The 14846-nt window shown below is 36.4% G+C and overlaps 1 protein-coding gene across 3 annotated transcripts in view; it reads right to left on the bottom strand.

The window, feature by feature from the left end:
* Positions 1–14846, bottom strand: part of LOC140162797 (growth factor receptor-bound protein 14-like) — a 206588-nt gene that overhangs the window by 133756 nt on the left and 57986 nt on the right. For 2 of the 3 annotated variants that reach the window (XM_072186099.1, XM_072186100.1), the window contains one exon: positions 3845–3966. The gene's annotated coding sequence lies outside the window, so the exon portion shown is untranslated. Of the gene's footprint in view, positions 1–3844; positions 3967–4209; positions 4586–14846 lie in introns of those variants that run through there. The other variant, XM_072186098.1, reaches the window with a different exon arrangement.

The raw sequence follows: 14846 nt of genomic DNA, 5'->3' as shown, positions 1-14846 counted from the left end.
TTCTCTGCTTTACGGAAATTTATGGTAAACTTGTTAAGGACAGTCCTCCACTTTTGTTAGATTTCTCTGCTTTACAGAAATTTATCGTATAGTAATCACTAAACCGAATTTGGCATTCAAAAGTTATTCCATCATAAATTTAGGCCTAAAGATGTTACACAATAAAGGTTTGTCAGACTTGTGTCTTTACAATATCAGTATTGTGCAGACCAGGCAAAACATTTTGGGAATTTTATACCAAATAAAAATTTCAACATTAAAAAAAAATGTGACCCTATTTTTTCAGATTTTTGGGTCAGTCAGAAAAGGTAATACAATTTTTTGTTCTCTACTATAAACAAATTAAAAAATACTAAAAAAGGGCAATTTTGAAATTCAGTCATTCAAAAATGCTAAAAAAAGAACAATTTTGTAATTCAGTCATTCATAATGCTTTTACAAATAGCTGGCGACACTTGCATCAATGTAGTCTATACATGACAACAAACTGCGATAATTACAGTCACATTTCAAGGGCTTGTATGCATAGACTCTGAATATAGAGTCTATGTTGTATGTTGGTTGTTACCATGTCTGTACTACTACATGTTTATTAACACCTGTAAAACAGTTTTTCAATTGCTCCATCTACCTACTTCAATCTTAAAGCCTGGTGGATAGTCACAGCGTTTTTTCTCGCAGCGGCAAATCGCCGCGATTTTTTTTTCCCCGCCGACGAACAGCGACTTTTGTCGCACTTGTTCAGCGGAAAACGCTAGCGAGTCCATTTTTGCCGCCGACGGAGTTGCGATAGAAAAAGTTCAAGTAGAAATTTTTTCTACTGGAAACGATTTTAGCTGGCGATTTTCTGTGCTTGTCCAATCAGGTCGTGTTATTTCACCACGTGATCACTTTACCGGGAAATAATATTGCTCCAAGTAAGTATGAAGAAATCAAAGACATCATGGCGAACTTGACCGACGAACAAATTGAACAGCGTATGTGGAACAAAATCTTTTCTATATTTTACGTCGGAGTGATTATCGTGATGCCCAAAAGAAAAAAGAATTCCTGGTAATCCATTGCTTCTGCGTTAAATATCGAAGGTGTAGGCCTAGATCTTTATGTTTTGAGCACAGTTTAATAGGTCTGTATGTACGTGCATGGTGATGTGTGGTGATCTAGGCTATACTTTCATGATCCTCAGTGGTATACGCTGGCGAATTTACGTAATAAATCGGATTAACTACCATAGCAATAGGTGAAAACTATTTTGAACATATCGCGCTGCACTACAAGCAGGTTGTACTCATCACCTGTGTGTGTCTGCAATCATAGATTGAATACAATACTGGTCTGTTGATACTAATCTTACAGGTGCAAGTGATCAGCATGATATGGTTCAATGCAGAGGTACCGCGTGAACGTATCAGTGCAGCGCGGTATATTCAAAATTGTTTTCACCTATTGCTATGGTAGTTAATCCGAGTATTGCGTAACTTCGCCAGCGTATAGGGTCTATCATTAGCGCTGTAGAATTACCATTTTATCATTATCATGTTAATGATAATTCTACAGCGCTATTACTATTAGCCTGACCGTTTGACTCAGCCGGAGTGTTGACCAGTACAGTGTGCAAGACTCAAGTCGTGTTATTTTCTTGCATGTAATCTATTTCACGGGAAATATTCAAAGCTCACGAGACTGGAGAGAGAGCGAGAGAGAGAGAAAGAAACAAAATCTGAAATTGTCCTTCAAAAATCACTGGTATCCTATCATGCACTATACTTCATACGAAAATGACACTGTTATAAAATGCATAAAAACGGACAAGACGCTATTATTTAGGCAACATATGTCACCATAATAGACTGGCAACGCCAACCTATAATTTTTTTCTCGCAATTGACAGCGTGATAAGTCGCAAACTTTCGCCGAAAAGTCGCACACGTTGGCGAGAAATCGCGGCGATTTGCCGCTGCGAGAGAAACGCTGTGACTATCCACCAGGCTTAACACTTATGAAACACCTTTACAACAAAATAAATGTCCATTCTTAAGGGATGGGGTATGAACATTTGGACAGTATTTATTGTGGGACATTAGAGCACATCAGACATATCGAATTGTATTCTGAATACGAAGAATGTCTTTCTGATATCAAATAATTTTCATTTTTTTAAATTCACGATATAATACAAATTTTATGGCAAATTATTAAAATTTGATATTTTTCACATTTTTGATATATAACAGTCCTTGAAGTAAATTTTATAAATCTAATGCTATATTCTTAAAGTGTATGTAGCTGGGAGGAAAAGCTGACGATCAATTGAAAAAGACCTAATTTTTTTTGGTGTTTTTGGAAAAAAAGCCATATCTTCAATACGAAAGGTCAAAATGTTCAATTGATTGTCGGGTTTTCATCCCACCTACATACACTTTAAGTATAAATCATCAGATTTATAAAGTTTACTTCAAGTACTGTTAAATATCAAAAATATCAATTTTTAATCATTTGCCAAAAAATGTGTATTAATTACATTGCGAATTTCAAAAAATGAAAATTATTTTATATCAGAAGGACATTCTTCGTATTAATATTCTGTATTCAAAATGCAATTCGATATGTCTGATGTGCTCTAATGTCCCACAAAAAATACTGTCGAAACGCTCAAACGCTCATTCCAGATCCCTTAAGGACTTCCTCAATTGGGATAGTCTACAGTCGCGGCAACAAACTGCGATAATTACAGTCACATTTCAAGGGCTTGTATGTTAGTTGTTACCATGTCTGTACTACTACATGTTTAACACCTATTGCTCCATCTATCTACTTCAATCTGAACACTTATGAAACACCTTTACAACAAATTAAATGTCCATTCTTAAGGACTAACTCAGTTGGGCTATTCCATTTAAAATCCAAACACCCAGGTAGAAGATTTCGCTACCATCTCAATTACAAGCTTCTGCTCAATTCATCTGGAAATTTTTGCCAGTATTATGTTAAATTACTGTTGAAAATTGTTAAAAAATAAAAATTTTGGCTGCATTTTTGACATTTTGGCCTAAAATTTGACAATTTTGTTTGAAACCGTCCACTTCTTTTCTACTTTGATGGATAAAAATCAAGATTAATTTTGGTTGGAATTCCAAAATCTTTATGGGGGCATAGTTTTTAATTGGAACAGCCCATTATAAGAAAAGTAGAAATGATGAAACACTGGTTGCCTTCAGATTTTCACATGTGCTTTGTAATGAATACACCCATTGCTAATGACTGTCCCCACTCATGCACTCAACTCGCCTGTATTCTTTAGTTTTCCCATCTCCATTTATAGTCAGGATAATTAAATTTAATTGGGTTTATATGATCAATGGATATGTGAGCAAGTTGTTCAGATTATCATCACTTCCCGCTCCTTTTTAAGAAAGACCGGAAGGCAGGAAGGAAGTTAGGAAGTTAGGAAGGAAGGAAGGAAGGAAGGCAGGAAGGAAGTTAGGAAGTTAGGAAGGAAGGAAGGAAGGAAGGGAGAGAGGGAGGGAGGAAGAAAAGAAGGAAGAAAGGAAGGAAGAAAGAAGACGGAAAGAAAGGAAAGAAAAAAGAAAGAAACAAAGAAAGAGACAGAGAGAGAAGCAAAAAAGAAAGAAAGAAAGAAAGAAAGAACAAACGAAAGAAAGAAAGAATAAATGAAAGAAAAGAACACACACAAAACAGAAAAGGGGAAGTTTTATAAATTCCCATTTTAAGTTTAAAGAGTGCTATGACTCTTGCCAAATCAATTGATGTTGGTGTGAATTAACTTGTTACAATCCAATATAACTCACATAGCAAGAAATAAAAGCAAAAGTTATCACCTCACCTGTGAAAGCTGTCCACCTGTGATCATCAAAGGATGAGAGAGACGCCGACCGGCCGGCCGAATAAATCAGTATTATTTCACTGGGCACATTCCCAATAGTCACGCACAAATATCCGCTCCTCCTATACGAAATAAATGACAAATCAAACAATCAAGTCAATTCCTTCCGTTTGAACGATCCCGTCACATTCCGTCAAAACTTTGATCTAGATATTGACAAATCAAGTCAATTCCGTTCGTTTGAACGATCCTGTGATTGCATCAAAACTTTGGTCTAGAAAGAAAGATGCTCAGCTCAGTTTATGCAACTTGTTCAGTGTAGTAAATCAATGTGGTCTTGTGATTAAACCCAACTGAATGATTACCTGTCAATTTTGTCCACCGATATGATTGCTCCACACGTAACGTACGTCCAGGCTGAGCCTCCTATCCTATTAATAGCTAGCTGCGTACCTCGTATGTACACCGTGGCCAAGTAGGCTACCCAGGGATGCCTAGTGCTAGCGGGGCTAATTCAAACCTGAGGCAAAATACTCGACACTACCCACACTGAAAAGAACCACTTGTGAGTGAACTGAGCGGGAAATAAAAAAGTCAATAGAGATATCTCCGTTCACTCAGCTAGCTGCTAAATTCTCCACACTTTTCACTCTAATGCTGAATTAATTTGTAACACGTTGGTTTCACCTCCACCATCACCACCACTCTATGTGGTAGAGTCAATAATGGAGCGTGCCTAGTTTACAGAATGTGTGTGTTGGAATGGGAGACTCTACTCAATGCAGGTGATGTGTGGATAGAACCATTCATATTATAGGGGTGAGCCTTTTACAGGATTTGATTTCAGGGGAATAACGTGGGCTTTAAAAATATGCATAATAGAATCAAATGTTTACATGTTTGCTGAGTTGCATCAAAAAGTTATATATTTTCATTTTAATTTTGACGTTATTAATTTTGTTTGCCTTTCTTATTCAAACATTAGCTTTCTTACTTTCTAATAACATAAACAAATAAGAAAAATAAATAAATGTCCTGTTTAATAGATAGAATCCGGTGGGTGAAAAATGCCAACTATGATATGCGCTATGAAAAAAACCCAAGTATTTTAGCAATAGAATACAATCATAATGTAAATATACAACATAAGTGTCTGGCTATGTTTTCAGTGACCTTCTTGGTCAATTCATTTCTTAACTTACAACAACAATCTTTGTCCGAAGAACAAACAAACAGTTCAACAACCTTAATATGTATTTACTGATATCATTGATATAAAACTTTCATTTGTAAGGACTATTTCTTTCACAAAATGACAATTGACCATTTTGCTCTGTGTACTGAGAATGCACAAAACATGCTCACACTGCCATAAGCACTCGCACCTATTAATTGTACAAATCTGCGTTTTAATGTCATATTTAAATGGCTCGTGGGTATGTAAACATTTCACATGTGCAAAATAAAAGAAGTATCATCTGTATTATCTTTCACATTGTTTTATTATGATATAGATATGGGATACCAACATATGGTACAAGATGATAAAATTATTTGTGATTGCGATCAATTTCAGTCCAAGAGTGTATAACTGAACTTCCCTGAACTGAAACACGCTTGTGATAATCATGTGACAAAGTTTGAGAGAAAGTTGTGTACCTGAATTCCATTTTAATTCCGTATCAGAAATAAATCTTATTTAATATTTAAACATTTAAAAATCATCAACATTAAAAATCATCACTGTTGGAAATGCCAAAAGACTTTTTTTAAATATTTACTTTAAAAAAAAAGGCATTTGCAAGTTGAATTTTCTTCAAATTCAACCTTTAATGGGAGGGGGGGGGGTATGTGGCAATTTAGCCACCCACCCCTCCCAGATTCAACCCTTGATGGGGGTAGGTAGCAACGCATTTAGCCACCACCCACCCCCAGATGTCTTTTTTGGGCCACCAGAAAGCCATTTTCTAAACAATGGAAATGATTAAAATTATCCGCAATAATGATTTTCCCCCTAAGACAGATATTGTTTCAACCAACAAGCTGAAGTTGCTTTGTGCATTAAGCTTTTTTGATGTTTGGATCGGTTTGGGTTAATTCCTCATATAGGAAGGAATTAAGGTGTAATTATTAACCCTAGCATCCCAGGTGCTATTTGGCTAGGGGAAGGAAAGAAGGGAGGAAGAAAGAAATAAGAAGGGTGTAACTTTTTTTCTTGGGTACAATTTTGAACCAAATAAGACCCCTTGGTTGCCAGACCCTTGAAGAATGGGGATAGCACACCATAGGGGCATATCTTGGCACTTAATCGCGGATTATAAATAAATTGTATTTTGAGAACTGTCTTGTGACATCTCACCAGAAGAATCACAAATTATTATTAATTCAAATTATATACTTGTCTACTTTCTTTAACACACAAAATATAGACCAGACAGGTAAGTCGGCATAGTGGTAAAAGCCTAACAATTCCGCCGATTACGAGCTGATCAAACTATAAGGTTATTACTGGTCCAACAAGTTGAAGTTAACTGGTAATATGACCTACTACTGTGTTCCTAAAATCTCACCAAACACTTGAGGGGGCTTAACCACACAGGTAATATAAGATCACAGATCCTATAGAACCATTGTTATCTTACTTAGATCACAACTGGTACATCAAAAGAGTAACAGCAGGCCGACAAGGTCCTTGGATTCATGGGCCACTTGGATATCACCTTTATCATCAGTCCCAGAACAACGCCAAATATGGATTAAAAGACCTTTGACCTTGGATGTACAACAGCATGTTATGATCTAATGGGAAACTGTGCACATCAACAAACACCATTTCTATCAAAAAAGGCAACGTCTGATATAATTTGAAACCACATAAATTACTAGAGTTGGTTCTTCTCTTGGATTTGGACCAAGCTTTAGAATATCGAATGTTGCGTTTTGAAATAAAACCAACCAGAAATTTATCACCCATTGTAAAAGATATGGCCCATGTACCGAATACATGTACATACATTGGCTGACCTTGTGGATTTCCTGGCCCAGCCATGCTAACCACATAAGGAGATTATACGATTAACCTAGTGCAGCTATTGTCATAGCAGGGTATTATTATGTAATACTCCTGATCCATATTTGGCGTTCTCTTGGACTGATCATGCATTTTTTATGTAGATCTTTTTATAAAAAATAAAATGACTTTAACCACCTCTTCCCCCAGAAACTGCCAAGTGCGGATCCATGGAAATATTTTTCTGCATTTCCTAATGTGATTCCGAGTTTGATTGGAAAGTTGGAAAAGCAACCAAAGACACTAAAGGACAGCTATGGTAACCATGACAACCACTTTCACTATGGACCACAATGGCCTCATCCCAATGCCAATTCAATAACCTCAATTAAACAACCATAAGGCAAAATTTGACCTCAAGTTGCAGAGTATGAGTTTTTGTACCCAAATTTTCAAAGGTCATTCAATGAATGTACAAATGTATCAGGGTTAAAAAACTGTGCCCTGATAGATGAGCATGTTGTGGATCCTAGTGACAGACCTGTGCCGACAACAAACTATACTACCTGGAACACCTGTAACAACTTGGATTTCAAATCGTCTTAAATTTCAGAAATAGATCTTACCTGGCTTGGATATTGTATCCCTTTGGAGGTAATTGTCACTCACTTTCGCCTATTGTTAAGCGCCAAGGGATCAAAAACCCATCAACTGTCCACTCCTTCTTTTGATGATTTTCTTGACCATGTAATATTACAACTTTTATTAGAAGACAATGGATCTGTGATGATCATAGAGGATAGAGGTAAAGATCAAACTGATTCATTTTAAACTGTACAGAGTTTTAACTCTCTTCACGCGGGTGTCGACTGCAGACGACAAGTTTAAAAAAAAATTCAAAATTCAAAAATTTCAGAAATGTAAATTTTCATGACCATATTTGGAATCAGCATGAAAAATGCATTAAAGTGAGTACAAACAAGCCTAGTATTGATTCAGTAGTTCTTAAGACAAATCTTGATATTTTGAGAAAATATTTCAAAACTTGAACTTTTTCCATTGAAGCGCATGGCTAGCAGGCAGAGCATTAAAGATGCCTTTTAAAGTAACCCTTTCCCTATTCATTTAGTAATCTTAGGGATATAATATGCCTGGTGATCTACAGATGAGTTTGAATAGTCTCATTTTATTGCTATCATTGAAAATTTTCCTTTCTTCTGAAAGGCCCATATCCTAGCAAAAGTGTGAAAAAATTCAAATTGTGTATAAAAGTCATATTTCTAAAATGAAAAATTTGGTAATAAAACAACTGAAACAGCAGTATTGACAAAGTTGAAATCCCATTAAAATGTGTAGCCAATTTCTCTACTGAAGTTGAGATTAGTAAAACGACCTTAAACACAATGTTAGTACAACTATACTACAACCACAGGTGCAAAAAAAATTGAATTTTGACGATTTTACAAATGAACAAATTGCTGAATGGGCCTTTAACCAATTATGTACTTGTTACTATTAATATCATCCAAATTATCATGCATCATTATCCTCCTTTTTCCTACCATCATCATCAATTAAGGGGTGGATTTACATATGGGCATGATTTACATTCTATTTATAGGGCTGAATGACCATTTTTGACCAAATTACAATGATATTAAGTTGATTTTTTTACCACTAGATGTCAAGCTTTCTCAGTTTGCACAGGAGGTGAACACACCTCTCCAGCCAGCACCCACCCCATACAGCTCATTGAGCCACTTGTCTTTGGCTGCTTCCAGCCCCTTGCCCCTTGAAACAATCTGTGATTCAGTACTGAACATCATCATTGTAAGCAGTCCGGTCCGACTGCCTGATCAGGAAGTACTGCCGAATCAGGCAGTATGTTGCCGAGTCAGGCAGTATGGTATCACACAATGCAATGCTCTATTTCAAATAGAGTATCTTTTAATATACCGTTATTTCTTGGTTTAGAGTAAAGAAGTCTAAAATATATAAAATTATCAATGAATGTACAATTAGTAGTAATTTTTCATCAATTTTAGTTAAAATAAAGTTAATTTGCATATTTAAATCAAATTTTTAAAAATCTGTTAGAAATTGTTTTGTTATTTAAATTATTTTTCTCCGGTGGAATTTTTTTCGCCCGATGAAAAATTGTCAACTTACATGTAGCTCATGTGTGCCAAAGTAAAATTTCCCCGATCTTTTATAAAATCACCATGAACAATTTAGTCCTTAGTCTGTCAAATTCGGACGGGTTACCAAAGCCTGTGTTGCCTAACGTGGCAACATGCTGCCTGATTCGGCAGTACTTCCTGATCAGGCAGTCGGACCGGACTGGTAAGTGTCACCAGTAAAGCATATGGAAGGAGTTAATGTTTCAGTTTCTTTAGGCTTTTTATTCATTTGTTCCTTCATTATTTGATTTAATCATCCAATCATTTTCATTCCAAAGTTGTGTATCAAGCTGTTTATGTTCCTCCAAGGTTGGGGGTACTCAAGTTTGGTTTGGGTAAGAATGTGTCGCTGAGAATTTGAAAGTGGACTCGTCAATATACTAAATTTTCATACCAAAATTCAATATTTTTGGCCAAATTTAACATAAATTGTCTTAATCTTTACAACTTTTCCCAAAAAATTTTTGGTAAATTTCAAAATTTTGCCTTGTGAGTCAAAATTGGGTTATTTTCCAAAAAAATTGAGAGAAGTTTGCAAAAAAGGACCCATACATATCCAGGATCCATATACCAAAATTGACCTAGAAAAAGTGGTCATTGCTATACCAAAAGGCCGAAATGCTACCCATGTTTGCGGTACGTCCCCCCGTATGGTCATCTGTACTGAGTACCCCCCCCACACCCAATTTTCCTCCTGGCTAGTCTCCCGGGGGGCACTCAACTTAAATTTTGGTAGGGGTGTGCGGTGCAGAGCGCCAAACTCTGGGAACTAAGAACTGATTTTCAGGCAAAATAGGGGCTTGAAGAACTGAAATTAGGGCCAAATTATAGGCTGTTGAGCTACAAATTTCTAAATTTCCAAATTTGAGCTTAAAGATCTACAATTGTCAGAATTTGAGGCTCAAAGAACTGGAGGAGATCCAAATGTGGGGTTTAAGGAACTGCAGGAGAGCCTGAAAAAGGGACCCTTTGACCGCCGCACATACCCGTATCACCTTAACATGTGAGTGCCCCCCGCCCCGCTAGTCTTTCACACCACATTGTTTTATCAATGACAACAAAGCAACAAATGATCAATCATATTACAGAAAACCAAATGTCTGAAGATTTAGTCAATGCAATCATAGACAGTTGGCCTAGTCACCTTCGTCACCTTCAACAAAATGAACCAATAGGCATGATCACACCGGAGCTTACCTCCATGTTACCATAATACGGAGGTAATGCAAGGTCACTACTTAACACGGATACTTGTCCACACGGTCCTTCCTCGTGGTATTTAACTCTAAGCACTCCGTGTTAGTTGCACAGCTCAGTCTTTGCTTCATGGTATAGGAATTTCCTGAAAGTTTATAGGGCCGTTTGCTATATACCTGACTGCAAGTACGCTGCGGAAGCCAATGTCTCTTATGTCATACACATGTTTTTTCAGCAGATGTTTTCTTCTCCACTAAATTTCTTTGTCTTTCCAGACATTTTAATCAGCACTTCCATTTCTTCTTTTGACCAGTTCATGTCATTATTTTTTTGTTTTTGTGGTGCTTCTTTCATCATGCTCATTATCGTTGAAAAACAGAGATATAATTGATTGTGACTTTATTGCAAAAGAAAATTTTAAATACTGCGAAATTGTATGGTGCTGTATCCATAAGGTCAAGCTTACCCCGGAATCTTGTTCACATGGGCGTTAACACAGAACGATTGCTTTGTGTTAGCGCACTACCACAGAGATTTCTCTGTAGTAAATCTTCCGTGTTAAGCTTCGTGTTAGTTAACACGATACTTGTTCAGAGTGGCGCTAACACAAAGCTACCTCGAAGCCCGTCTGAACATGGCTAATGTTGAAAACCTTGCATGAAAAGTGGTGTGAATTCCCTGAATGGCTGACCATATACCTGCTTATCTGGTTTAGGTTTGTATTGTAGAGTATTTCTATATAATAACAGGCGCCTATGGTATATTAATTGGCCGTATCAAATGATGGCTATTTAACCTAATTGTGGATTTAATCCCTAATGGTTCAATTAATCTATTGTTACAATGGACCGTATACAAAGAGCTATATATTTTGGTCCAATGCAAAAAGGCAGTAACTAGTAAGTAGTAACAAAGCACTTACATCTTATTGAAGTGTCCATATCTTGAATAGAATGGAACAGGGTCTCTCATTTTCATGAAATTGCAAGATCCCAGAAGAATTTACAACTTTAAGGGGGTACTACATCCCTGGCCAATTTTTTGCCTATTTTTGCATTTATCTCAAAAATTATAGCACATTGGCCAAGTAAGATATGTATATTATAGGGGCAAGGACTACAACTACTGTACTGAAATTTCAGCAACTCAAAGCAAGTTATTGATTTATTGATCAAATATTGGTTTTCCCTCATTTTTGACTGTAACTCCACAACTGTTGTCTGTGCTGAAATAAAATTTCCAGTGCAGTAGTTGTAGTCCCTGCCCCTATAATATACATATCTTACTTGTCACCAATGCGCTATAATTTTTAAGAAAAATGCATAAATAGGCACAAAATTGGGCAGGGGTGTAGTACCCCCTTAAAAAAAATGGCAAATTCAAATAAGAGACCGGTCACTATTTAGGCCTACAGGGGGATGGGGATTTCACATTTTCGACAAAAAAAATTTAGTTCCCCCTTCGCTTCCATTCAAAAATTCCATGTTCCACACACTTATTTTATGAAATTTATCCATTTAAAATTTCACATTTCCCTCTCTTTCATGGCAAGAAATTTTGGATTCCCCTCTTGCTCACAAAAAGTTTTTGAAATCCTCCTAAACATGCTAAAATCCCCATTCCCCAACGATGTAATTGATATTTTTTATACTTTTGATATTTAACAAAGTCCTCGAAGTAAACTTAATAAATTTAATGATATGTAATTAAAGTGTATGTAGCTGGGAGTAAAAGCCATCCATCATTTGAAAATTTGGATCTTTCATATTGAAGATAAACATTTTTTTCGTGTAGAAGAATTCAGATATCACAGATATAGTTTTGTAGGTCCTGTGGTTCTTGAGTAATGTTGTAAAGAGAGGGCTGAAACAACAACACTTTTGTAAAAGGTACATAACTCATTAACAACAATAAATCAAGCACGTTTTCAAAGTATATGATTAGTAGAATGAACTTTTACAAAACATCAAAGTGTTATTTTTCAATAATATATTGACTTAAATAATGAAAATCAATTTTTTTGGCTGCTTCGACCAACAATACACCGTGCACCTTGAGTGCACAATTGTTCCCCTATCAATTACAATCACATTACAAATTGTACTGATACAGTGGTGAGCATCCACTCAATCATTGTCTTATTAGAATCTGGGCATCAGTCATGAATCAAGGAAATTCTGGGCTAGTTTACCATTACTATCCCAATAGGTCCTAGACCCTGCCATTGGACCCTATGACTGTGTCCATCTAGGCCCGGGGGGGGGGGGTACTCAAGTTTGGTTTTGGTAGGGACGTGCCGCTGAGGTTTTGGAAGTGGACCCATAAATATACCAAATTTTCAAGAAATTTGGACCCATTGATATACCAAAAGTCCAAATTTTCGCCCGAATTTAACCAAAATTGTCTTAGTTTTTACAAATTTTCCCAAAATTTTGGCTAGATTAAGGAAAATTGGGCTGTTTTCCGAAAAAATTGAGAAAATTTTGAAAAAAGGACCCATTCATATACCAAAATAGGCTTTGTAAAAGGGGTCATTGATAGCTATTGATATACCAGAAGGCCGAAAATGCTACCCATGTTTGCACATCACCATATTGGTAGGAGTTCACCTTTGATTCGAACACCCTGTATAATTTTAGTGATACCTAAACCAAACCCTCCACTCCTACACACCTATGCGTGACTAAATTCAAAGGATGTGGATAAGCCTTGCAGCAGTATGGAAGCTGTGGTCTCACTACAAGATTTCAATTTTTACCAATCTTTTCATGAATGAAATCAGCCTGCAAGGTCTGACTAGCTCGCTATTGTACAGCACACAGAATGGTCCTTCCAGGCTCAGAAATGGGGTGTGGTTCGGCTTCAAAGACGGCAACAAAAGAGAACAATCGTTTAATATCAAATTTAACGCTATCTTAAACCGCTGGAATGTTGTGCTAGTGGGCAGACTCATAGACCCTAGGGTATGGGGCAATATGTGGTTTTGAGGGCAATGCCTCACTCCATTTAATGCTCTGCATGCCAGCCATAGGCTTCAACATAAAAAGTCCAAGTTTTGAGATATTTCCTCAAAATATCAAGAGCGATTTTAAGAACCACTGAACCAATACTAAGCTTGTTTGTACTCATTTTGATGCATTTTTCATGCTAATTCCAAATATGGTCATGAAAATTTACATTTCAAAAATGTTTGAATTTTTAAAACAAAATTTGAAATGTGTCGTCTACAGTTGACACCCGGTACCCGCATGGAGAGGGCTAAATAAATGAAATTGTGGCAGATTTTGCTGATGAAATCATGAGTTTTTTTCAGGTGCACAAATGAGATATGTGCAGTGACTATTATTTTTTTCCTTCGATTTGACAGATCAATTAAAGAAAATTAAATTGTAGTAAACTTTTTTCCAAAAATATCATGAGCTCTTTTTGAGGTGTGAAAATGATGGATTGTGTGGTAGCTAATATTACGCATTTGACATTGGTTTTGAACTCTTTCCTGGAAAATCTAAAAATAGTCAAAAGGGTACTGATAAAAACCCTTAGTGAAAATCACGGGGATCTTGATTTGGTAGGGACGTGCTGTTGGGATTCCGAAAACGTTAATACCCTGAAAATAGACCAAATTTAATGAAAGAGAGACCAAACAACTATACAAATACAGATATATTTTAAATTATTTGCTATTTAAATTAAGGTTATTTTGGCAAATTGTTGACATTTTTGCAAATTGAAAAGTTTACAGTTTCCTGATTTTGTTTTTGGAGAAAAATTTGAAAAAGTACCCCTTCTCTAAACTAGTTTTCTGAAATTTACAACCCAAATCTAAAGCAACGAGTCTGAAAACGATCTACCAGTCACCATTTTCACTAAGGATGACTTACTTGGATCATAATCCAAATACAGGACTCCGAGGAGAAGGGGCAGAGTAGAACAAAGTATGTTAATTTGTCGCAGGGTAATAAATTTGCTATACTCAAAATATGACTCATTTACCCAGCAATGGTGAGGAATATGGAATTGGTCCATGCACAAGAAATAATCTAACTTTTACTATTATGGTGCAGCTACATGTATTGAGGCAATTGCAAGTCTCTAATCCCATCAACTTGACGTTTCCCTAATCTTAATCCATACTTATCAAACATTTACGCACGCAACATGTGAAAGTTACATATTTAAGGTGAATGTCCGATATGGAAGGCCGCTTTCATATAATTTGTATTATGCACACAAATAGTGATGTCCGTTTGTGCTGTATTTTGGATAGTTTCCCATATCCGATTTTAATTATTTTTCTAACATATAAGACCTAATGTTGTGATGGCCGGACACTTCCTTTAATGATAAAACATATTCCCTACAGAAAAAACGAAATGGCAAAACATACAACAGTTTGTAACATTCTCCATGAACCTGACCATCTAATTGGATTGTGATGTGCCCCCGCCCCCTAGCGAAGGAAAAAAAAGGGAAAAAGGAGAGAGAGAGGAAAAAAGAGAAGGAGAGAAGGGGAAAAGAGATAGGGAGAGGAGGGGAAAAGAGATGGGGGAATCCATACGATATGCAATACCATACGATTATTGTCAATAAGCCTGGCAAAAATTGTCTATTTGGG

The sequence above is a fragment of the Amphiura filiformis genome, chromosome 10, assembly GCF_039555335.1.
Source record: "Amphiura filiformis chromosome 10, Afil_fr2py, whole genome shotgun sequence".
Lineage (NCBI taxonomy): Eukaryota > Metazoa > Echinodermata > Ophiuroidea > Amphilepidida > Amphiuridae > Amphiura > Amphiura filiformis.
The sequence above is the reverse complement of the archived record's forward strand: the minus strand, read 5'-3'. Positions and strand labels throughout refer to the sequence as shown.